We start from the raw sequence: 11407 nt of genomic DNA on the forward strand, positions 1-11407 counted from the left end.
TTCCTTTAAATCTCAACTAAATAACTGCCTGGCCTACCTTAAATCCAACTCACTAGCACACGGACGTTATTGTCCTCATCAACAACAAAGGATAAAGAAGTCTCACCTTCCACAAGATGCCTTCCTCAAACCTTAACTCCTGTATATTTTTATATAGCTTGTTTTGTATATGTCTTGAATTGTAAACTTCTTGAAGGTGTCTTGCTTCTTTGTATTCCTAGCATATAGCCCAATGCGTGGCATGTAATAAATGATTGAAAAACTATGCACAGACAAAATTAAGAAGTTGGTATAATGATGAAAAAGAAATCTTTGTATCTGATTTCTTTGATAAGAATTTGGTATCTAAAACATAAAGCAATATGCATTTATGACTAATTTATTCTCCAATGTTAAAAGATGAACAAAATTCTCAAAACTTCAGGTTATTCACAGTAACATGTAAGAATGCTCCAAATCAATAATTTTTTTAAAAAATGAAAAAAACAGTCCTGACATTTCCCTCACAGCATACAAATTGGAAACATGACAAAAAGCTATTAATAGTTAATATTGGAGGGATTGTGGAAAGATTGTTGTTTCGGGTCTTAACTCTTAATGACCCCATTTAAGGTTTTCTTGATAAAGATATTGGAGTGACTCCTGACATTTTTACAGATGAGAAAATTAAAGAGTTGTGACTTGACCAAGTTCACACAGTTTAAGACTAGATTGTAACCCAGGAAGATGAGTCTTCTTGACTCCAGACCCAGAACTCTTTCCATTGCCTCTCATAGTTGTCCCCTGTGGAGCAAATATATTGGTGGAGCTGTGAAATCTTAGAAAACTATTTTGGAAGGCCATATGGAATTGCTAATAAAGTGATTAACATGTGACTTTATATCAAAGTCTCTCACTGTCCTTCTTCCCCCACCGAAGCTATTGATATATTCCAAAATATGTATAGCAGCAGCTTTTGTGATAGCTAAGAATTAGGAACAAAGAAGATGCTTGTTGATTATGGAATGTCAAATGGTGATGCACAAATAAGAATACTGCTGTGCATTTAAAAAAAAAATGTGTGTGATAGAACACAGAAGCATGAAAAAAATTACATGAACTGGTCCAGAGTAAACAGAGCCAGGAAAATAATAAGTGCAGTAAATACAACAATGTAAATGGAAAGAAGAGGTACAAACCAGATCTAAATTAAATGTAATGGAATTATAAAGATCAGGACTTCTGTGTAGAAAAATATGAGAGGATACCACTAACACTCCTTTGTGGAAGTGGAAAATTAACAGGTGCCTTACATTACATATCTTCATAACTTTTTCAATGTTATCACTACGTTGTGCTAATTTTCTCCTCCACTCGTCTCTTTTAAAAAAAGTTTTTCATTATAAGATGATTGGGAAGAAGAAATAAAAGAGTATTTGGAATTACTATTGTAATGTGAGAAATAGGAAATAAGAATTAAAACTTATTTTCTAAAAACAATTCTACTAGTCCATGTTATGAGGGCTTGAACAAATGGCCTGCTGTGTAAATGCATAAAAGGGGATCCTACAAGAGATGATATGAACATATAATTGATAAGACCTTGGGTGGGGGATGACTCCCAGATTGCCACCCTGAAAGACTAAGATTGGTAGTTGTTAGAATCCTAGTGTTAACTCAATGGAATTGATACAATGCTTATTGGTTCACACATTAGAGCAAATCCTGACAAGGTGTTAAGTCACTAATATTGATAGAAACAATGTTTAAGTTAACACCTTTGAGAGTTCACACATTAGCTCACACATTAGTTCACAGTTTGGGAGATTTCAGGATTCAGTATGAGATATCCAAATTCACACCTCCCATAATCCCACTCTCAGAGGAGAAGTCAACCTTTGAGGTTACACCTTTAAAAGAGCATAAAAACAGCTGAGCTCAGTCAGGAGAGGTCAGCTGAAAAGATTGAGAGGGGAGCGTCAGTTGGAGATTGAGAAGCCATGAGTCGGAGTTGAGCTGGAGGCAGAGGCTGGCAGAGAAGCTGCAAGAGCTCTTGGAACCAAAGAGGGAGAGAGGCCACCAAGAAAATTAACCAGGCTATTTTGGAGGAAGCAATAAAAGATCTGAACTTTTAACACTTGACTGTATTTGGAGTGATTATTACTCTGAACTGAAACTAAGACTACCTTCAGAAAACCTCTCCAAGAAACATCCTCACAGAGGACCATCATATATTATACAAAAGAAGAGAACACCACAGTAGTGACCTTAATAAAAACAGATTAAGTTAGGAAGAAGAATGGATTTAAGTGGGAAAATGAGTTTTGTTTTTTTACATTGAGTTTGAGTTGCATAGAAACTACCTAATAGTTAGTGATGTGATATGAGAAACCAGGAGAGGCACAAAAACAAAAACAAAAAAAAAAAAAGGGGGCTAGGGAGCACAATTTATGGAGTCTTTGGACTTAGACTTGGATTCAGATCCTGCCTCATACTCTTTGTAGTATATAATCATTGCCAAGTCTTAAACTAACTGAGGAAATCCTCAGTTTCCTCATCTGTAAAATAGGAATAATCATATAGCACCTTCCTCCCTCACTATGTAGTGAGAGTAAATAAGATAGGAAAAGAACTTTGCAAATCTTAAAAGTACAAGTGGTGGGGATAGAGAGAATAAAAGGTCAGGGCCTTGGGGATACACCTACAATAAGAAGATAGAACCTGGATGATGAATCAGCAAATTAAGAAGTGGTGAGAGAGGAGGAAAACAAGTTACAAAATATCAGAAAAGAATTCAAGAGAAGATCATCAGTAATTTTGAGTGCTATGTAGAAATCAAAATAAGAACTGAAAAAAGGTCATTAAATTTGGCCACTAAGATGATAGGTAACTGGAGGAGAGAGACAACATTAGTTGTGTGATGTCAGAAAACCTAAGGGCTAAGAGTAATTAGACAAAAGAAATGTTGAAAAGTTTTTCCATGTGAAAGAGAAGACAATTTTAGAATGGTAACTTGGGATGAAGGTGTCCAATGAAGGGTCTGAATATGTTTATAGCTAATAAGCAGGTAGGAAATGATTGAAGAGTAGAGAGAGTGTGAGGGAATGAATCAACATTAAAAATAAAATTGATGGCCTTGATGAGAAAGGCTATCAGGGACTAGAAGGAAAGGGAGAAAAGAGATTTTAATTTTTGTTCTGGGGAAGGAAAGAGAGCAAAAAAGGAGGTGATTTTCTCAGTAATATGAGGAAACCCTTTACTAAGGAAAGCAAAGGGGAGTAGTATTAAAATTTTAAAAAAGTTGTCAAGTGGGGTAGCTAGGTGGCACAGTATATAGGTCACCAGCCCTAAAGTCAGGAGGACCTGAGTTCAAATCTGACCTCAGACACTTAACACTTCCTAGCTGGGTGACCCTGGGCAAGTCACAACCCCAATTGCCTCAGGGGTGGGGTGGAGTGGGGGGGCTGTGAAGTGTGTGAGAGTGAACTCCTTAGCAGTGAGCAAAAGGATTGTCTTGTGAGGTCCAGTTGAGAATTAAATAATTAAGGACCTAGGGTGCACAATTTAAGAAAGCCCTAGGTAATGGTAGCAATCATAGATGCAAATGAGGGGATTGAACTCTTGAAGATGAATCTCCCTGACTCTAGGACCAGTACTCTATCCACTGGACTACTTAGCAGCTCAGAGGTATGATTTCAAATCCCACCACAGACATTTACTGTGTGACTTAACCTGCTTGCCTTGATCTACTACTACTAGAAAAGGATATGGCAAATCACTCCAGTATCTTTGCCAAGAAAACCCCATGAACATTTTTCGCATGCTATGGTCCACAAGTTCACAAAGAGTTGGATGCAGCTGAATGACTGAATAACAAAAGAGTAGAGAGGAAGACTAAACCTGAGAAGGGAGAAGTACTTAAAGACCAAAAGTGATTTTCTAATGGTTAATTTTCAAGTGATTTTTAAAAAATGTAGTATTCTATGATTAACTCAGATGTCATCTCTTTCAAGAGCTTTGCCCAATTGTTACTTCCCATTCTGATTACTTTGTAATTGTTTTGCACATAGTCTGTATGGATTTGTCTATAAACATGTATTTCCTTTCACCCCCTGCTGAAAGTAAACTTTGAAGAGAAACTGTCTCAATTTTCTATTTGTTATCGCTAGCAGGAGCATAGTTTCTAGCACATAGAAGATGCTTAATAAATCCTTCTTAATGTGATCTTTTGCTCTACTGCCCTTCCATGAAAGGCATTTACAGTTTTAGTAGCAGTTCCATTTTATCTTTCATCTGCAAACTTTTGGTGTACATAGTTACTATATGATGTTTTATAGAGAATGATCAAAACAATTTCATGAAATTCATAGGGCCATAGTATATCTATCTGTCTCTGTGTGTATGTATGTATGTATGTATTTATATGTACATCTATATGTATGTTTTTCTTTGCCACTTTTTTCTTGTATCTTATTGCTTAAAAATAGCTACTATTTTGTTGCAAGGCAATTATTTGTCACCAACAACACCAGCATTTATATTAATGGGAACTAGCGTAGCAACAAAAGCTCTTTGACAACTTGCTCAATGAAAAAAGGCAAACTATTTTCCATCATGTGTTTTCATTCAAAGAAAAATGGTATTTTAAAAGACCTGCTGTTTTTCAGGACAAAGGATTGCAGGAAATTTTAATATTATTGCATGAAATTACTATCTATAAATAACTTGGTGATCTACCACAAAATAAAATTTACTTGAATCCTACAACTTCTTTCAATTTATTATCCTACTAAGCATATCTTGTTATCCTGACTCTCTTAGCAAAAGAAGAAAAAGAAACAGACTCCCTTTTTTTATGGTCCACCGAGTCAGGTTTTTCCTTTCCAGTGGCCATTAAGGGGATTTCTTTATCATCTTAAGGGGAAAAGTTCTCAGCATCAGAGTCTTTAGTATCATCAAATGACAAATTGGCATCAGAAAGGGATATGGTTTTATCATAATATATCATATTAAAGAAAATCCTTTTCTTCTGACTTGTAGTTAAAACCTCCTATATATATTGCCACTTCTTATTAGAATGTGAACTCCTTGAGAACTATAACAATTTTCTGTTTGTATCCTAAACAATTTGCATAGTGCTTTGCACATAGTAAATACTAAATACTTTTTCATTTATTCATCCTTCTAAACCCAATTGTAGCAGACTCAGTTTTTCTTCTCTTAATTTTCTTTCCAGGTTGTCAGAATTTTCTACATGACACACGCCATAGGCTTATTGCAAATTATATTGTTTAATAATTGACATAATTTTATTTTAGGGGTGCAAAATTTCTCCCTTATGATAGCAAAAAAATGCATACCTTCCCACTTTTCTGAAGACAAATGACTTCATTTTTTCTACTTTCATCATTTATATTAGTTTAATAACTTATTTTCAATTATAAAATCTTAACTATAATTTCAATAATATGTAATAGGTATGGCATAATAAAGAAGTGAAAAGCAAAGCTTTCCCATGTTTATGTATTGTCTAAATCTAGAAGATTGTTCCATCATTTATTTCTTTAGAAGTATATTTATTCTTTCTTGTTATATTAATTAAGTAACATAAGTGTCAGTATTTTTCACTTAATCTTATATATGTTAAAATTTGTTAGCTAATCTACCATCTAAATATTTTTAGATGAGACAAAAGTTATTGATTGTTTTACAAATTCATGGACAAAGGTCAGCATAATGATAAGCCATAAGTACCAAGTCTATTTCTATGCCTCTGAACAGGTGGGAACCTTATTGATTATCTACTTCATTTTCTTATCTAGCAGAACCACACAAAGATATTCCTAAATAATGGAAGTCTCTCCTGATGTAAGGCTGTTTTAGAAGTAGATTCCACACATCTGACTAATAGTGTTTCAATAGTGCAAGCCAGGATAGAGATGGAATATATTAAATTATCTGGTTTTAGGGAATGATATATCATAACCTTCAGATAAGGAATTAACATCTTTCACTAAAAGAATTCCAGGAATTTCCCTTTATTGGAGAAATTCAGTTCATTCTCTTCATTTCCCCTTGTTTTGAAATCTTTCTTGTCATCAATGGAAGAGGAAAAAGAAATGTTTTCCTGCCAGAGAATAAATAATTTCTTGCCTTTTGATACTTATCTTTAATGAAATCTCTTGGACTTGCTCAAAGAATTCAGACATTTTTCATAAGCTCATATGTCACTTAAGGGAAAGTATAAGCCTCTTTCTGCCAACTTCTTTTCTATAACTGCAATTGAGGTTGAAATATGCAGGCTAATCTAATCATATAATTCTTTGGTGGTGGGTTTTTTTTGTTTTTGTTTTTGCTTTTTTAGATTGAGCCTGATTCAAAAGGGAAGGGAGAGGTTAGAGAAATCACATTAATTTTGAATAGAAAAAAAAATCACTTGACGCTTTAAAAAACAAACCAGTCCACTTTTCTACCCACTCAAAATCACTTCTTTTTGAATGACATACAAAAATGAACAAATATTCTACAAAAACTTCATTAGAGGAAATCAAAATGGCTGAGTTCCAATAGAACATTTAAAGAGAGTATTGTTCTGTTGCTTCTCTTTATACCTCATTACATATTACATGTAATCATGTTGATAGGGATCAGATGTTATTGTTAACTCTGTTTTAGTGGCAATACAAACATTGTACAGTACATTCAGTATAGTTTATAGCTACAATTTAATTACATTGTTCTTTTATCTTGTGACACTATCTTTTCCTCTACCTTAAAAAATCATTTTTGCACATTTTCCCTAAAATATTGATCACTTCCCCCAAAAAACAAATTTTGATATAGAATTCTAGAGCTAGAAAAACCACAGAATATTACATGTTATCCACAGAATGATTTGTTTTTATTATACCAAATGTCAAACATCAGAATATCCTACTTCTAGACAAGGAAAAATCAATGTATTGCTGTTTCTTACTGAACCATAAGAATTCTATTAGTCACATTTCAGGAAGATGAAGAATTGTCTATTGTTGCTATTTTGAGATTTAAGAAATTTGTTTTAGTTAGCTTTCTAGTTTTTGACTGCCCTGCCTTTATTTCACATAATTATGCAGCTATCATTTATAGTAGAAAGCACACTGGCTCTCAAGTCAGAAGAATTCTGTTCATATCCCCCTCCTGATGCTCACTACCTATATCCTCATTGTAAAATTAGGGGGTTGAACCGAAAGGCTTCTAAATCTGTAACAACTTTTTTTAATGCTAGAAATGGAAACAGACATACATATGTATACATGCTCTATATAAATATCAGTCTCACTTCCCTTTTTTCTTTAGCAACTATTTGAAGTATCAAGTATCCAATTAAAATTTTGATAATTATTTGGGTAAATGAATGCATAAAATTTAGATCTTATGTAAGAAAAGCCATAGATAAAAGAAAGTTTTATTAAAATGTCAATGTTTAGTTAAGACTAAAGCACAATGTTTTCCCTCCAGAAATCTTTACCTACTTAAAATACTGAAAAGTTTGTGATTATCTCATATAAACATATAGGTGTATGTATATATATATATATATATATATATATATATATATATGTGTGTGTGTGTGTGTGTGTGTGTGTGTGTGTGTGATAAATATATACATAAAAACATAACCTTATGACCTGAAGATTAAAGTAGGTTTATATTCTTTCACCTGATTTTATCCTTTTTTTTAAACCTGTTTTTACTTACCAATCTAGTTCAGATTCTTTTAAGAATTTTAGTTTTACTGGGACATTGATTCATTGTTGGTGGAGTTGTGAACGAATCCAACCATTTTGGAGAGTAGTTTGGAACTATGCTCAAAAAGTTATCAAACTGTGCATACCCTTTGATCCAGCAGTGTTACTACTGATTATATCCCAAAGAGATTATAAAGAAGGGAAAGGGACCTGTATGTGCACGAATGTTTGTGGCAGCCCTTTTTGTAGTGGCTAGAAACTGGAAACTGAATGGATGTCCATCAGTTGGAGAATGGCTGAATAAATTGTGGTATATGAAAATTATGGAATATTACTGTTCTGTAAGAAATGACCAACAGGATGATTTCAGAAAGGCCTGGAGAGACTTACACGAACTGATGCTGAGTGAAATGAGCAGGACCAGGAGATCATTATATACTTCAACAACAATACTAGATGATGACCAGTCCTGATGGATCAGGCCATCCTCAGCAACGAGATCAACCAAATCATTTCTAATGGAGCAGTAATGAACTGAACTAGCTATACCCAGAAAAAGAACTCTGGGAGATGACTAAAAACCATTACATTGAATTCCCAGTCCCTATATTTATGCACACCTGCATCTTTGATTTCCTTCACAAGCTAATTGTACAATAATTCAGAGTCTGATTCTTTTTGTACAGCAAAATAATGTTTTGGTCATGTATACTTATTGTGTATCTAAGTTATATTTTAATATATTTAACATCTACTGGTCATCCTGCCATTTAGGGGAGGGGGTGGGGGGGGGGTAAGAGGTGAAAAATTGGAACAAGAGGTTTGGCAATTGTTAATGCTGTAGAGTTACCCATGTATATATCCTGTAAATTAAAGGCTATTAAATAAAAAAAAAAAAAAAAATTTAGTTTTATGATGCTTGATCCCAGGTTAACCTACTAAGGAAGAAGTTAATCAAAAAAGAGAAGGGGAGGTAGGATAAAATTACTGCCTTTGCAGCAATTTTGAGGAAAATATTCTAGAAAATAATTTTTTCAAGGAAATCAGTAGTAGTGTTCAGACCTCTTGAATCCTGACAATGTGAGCTTATTTCACTGATATACTTCATTGAGTTTCCTTTTCTCTATCGCTTTTTCTTCAGTATCAGTAGGTTTCTAACCTAGGTTTCATGGTCATGAATTTTAAAACTTTGAAGAGTGATTAGGCTTTATCACACTATTAGAGGGATCCATGACAAGAAAAGGAGCTTTTTAAAAATGGGTCACAATATTATATGGGATCATGTAATGGGGGGGTTATGAAATTATGATTTGTTATCAATAAATGTTTTATTTGTGGGCCTGTTTTATATACCTACATACCTGGTGTCATGTGAAAATTTCTTGGTCAAAACAGGATCACAAGTGGAAAAAGTCTTAGATCAAGAACAAGGACTTGATTTTAATGATAGATATGCTTTAAAAATGAATATATCCCCAAATGTTTCTAATCTAATCTGTCATTTCTCTAAGATTGTACTGGGAAATTTGTAAATGTCAGGATGATATCAAGATGTTACCTGTCTTGGCTAATACAAAAGGTGGTTGTAGTTTAGTTGAAAATGTCTTAGTTTTCCAAAGGTAATCTCAAAGTTCAATTATCATAAGGAAGTAGTTCTTTCATCTCAGAGAAGCAAGGGAGCTTTGGACCAAAGTCCAAAATGACTTCTGAAAAGTTCATTCAGGTTACATTAGGGGCCCACCAGAATCAATTTCCTTAAAACTTTGAAGATATAGGAACTTTTCTCCCAGGCAAAACCAAGTGACTCATAAACTCAAACACTATTTCCCTGTGCTTCATTTGATAACTGCCTACCTGCCAAGAATTTTATAGAAGGAATCATGCTTCAGAGACAGCTTGAACTAAATGAACTTGTTAACTGTCCACAATTCTATAGATGTGTTTTCCTTTCCTTCCCATTTGCAGTCAAAGAGCATAACCAAAAGCATCCAGCAAGATTTGCCAGTCCAGGGAGATATATCTCAGGCACATGCTCCCCACCTATTAGGGGCTTGGAAGATATTTTCTGTCTTCTGGGTAGTCCTAGTAACTTTCCAAAAATAAAGTTTTCTTTCCATCCCCATTCTTCTTTACTCCTTCCAAAAAAAGAGTTCAGTAGACCAATGGTTCACAAAAGGAAAATAATCTAGAATTCTTTGGCAACTCACTAGATATTGCAGAAGCCATACAGCCCACAAATCTAAATGATCAGAAAGTCCTCTAAATTCAATGCAATCAGGCACGTGTAGAACTCAAAGATTGCAAGTGAGTAATGACAACTTCAAGAAATGCTTTGTTTTCTAATATGAAGAATGCTTTGTGCCTTTGAGTTTAAAAATTTTACTTATATAAACATGCAAGTCATTTTCAGTGATAGGATTGTGTTTGAGGATCTCAGGCTACATATTTACCATTACTCCCAAGGTATCAACAATCTCCCAACGATAAATATCTTGCCATGCTTCATTCCTTATTTATAATGTGTTTTAGTAGTATGCCATTTTTACTACTTGGGTGAAACTGAAGTTAAATTTACTGCTTGTTGAAATCTGGAAATGAGAGGATCATGTATTTACACATGGTCCTAAAAAGTGAGCAGGCTTCAAAATGATCCCTCATCTTTTTGTCACTATATATCCAGGCTCATCTCTTCGTATCCCACTTGTAAATAGAGTCAATAATTCAGGACTACCCTTTTCATAGATCATAGGACTGTAGGCTTAGAGCTGGAAGGGAGCTTAATTTTGGGTATGTTTTAAATCTGTTCTAATGCACTCAGATTTGGAAGCATCAGCATTTGCCAAAGTTGATAATTGAGACAAGTAGTTGAAGATTCACTACTTTAATATAATAGCTAATATTCATACAGATGTACGTATATAAAGAATCTATGTGTGATGTATATACATATACACAGATTTTATGTTTTTTCATTTATATTATGCTTTATCCAATTAGGATATTGTAACATGATGTCCACCTATTAGAAAATGTTCGGGTGAAGAGTTTAATGAAATACTATAGAAAAGTTAAATTTGCAAGCATTTTCAAGGGATGAATTTTTATCACCATGCATACTAGGCATACATAGTAGGTGCAGGATTACTAATGTCACAGTCTAAGATTTAGAGCTGGAAGGATCATAGGGAAAACCAAGTCCACCCTCTCATTTTACATTTAAGAAAACTGAGGCACAGAGAAGTGCTTTCCTCTGTATCACAGTGTCTGAGGAAGTATTTGAACTAAGATCTTCATGATTTCAATTCCAGCTCTCTATCCAGCAGATAACCACATTTTTGACAAGACGCAAAACAGATACTTTGAAATGACCACTGGATCTGGAGTTACAGAATCTGAGGTTAAAACCCAGCTCTGCTAGATACTGCCCACGTGACCTTGAGCCAGTCATTCTTTCTGTATCTTCAGGGAGGAGGAGTATGAACTAGACCAGTGGTGAAAAACTCAAAACAGAAACTGGCAACAAACTTACATATTGACTTGGAAACTACCAGATTAACTTTGATCTGGTTTGGCTGCTCACAAGTTTTGTGACTAAAGGTTGAGACTTCAGGACTAAATAATGAAAAAGAGAGATCTGTGTGATAGCTATCCTCTGGGATTTGAAGAGTTGTGATGTGGAAGACTTTAGATTTGTTGTT

The sequence above is a fragment of the Sarcophilus harrisii genome, chromosome 3 (genome assembly GCF_902635505.1).
Source record: "Sarcophilus harrisii chromosome 3, mSarHar1.11, whole genome shotgun sequence".
Taxonomy (NCBI): Eukaryota; Metazoa; Chordata; class Mammalia; order Dasyuromorphia; family Dasyuridae; genus Sarcophilus; species Sarcophilus harrisii.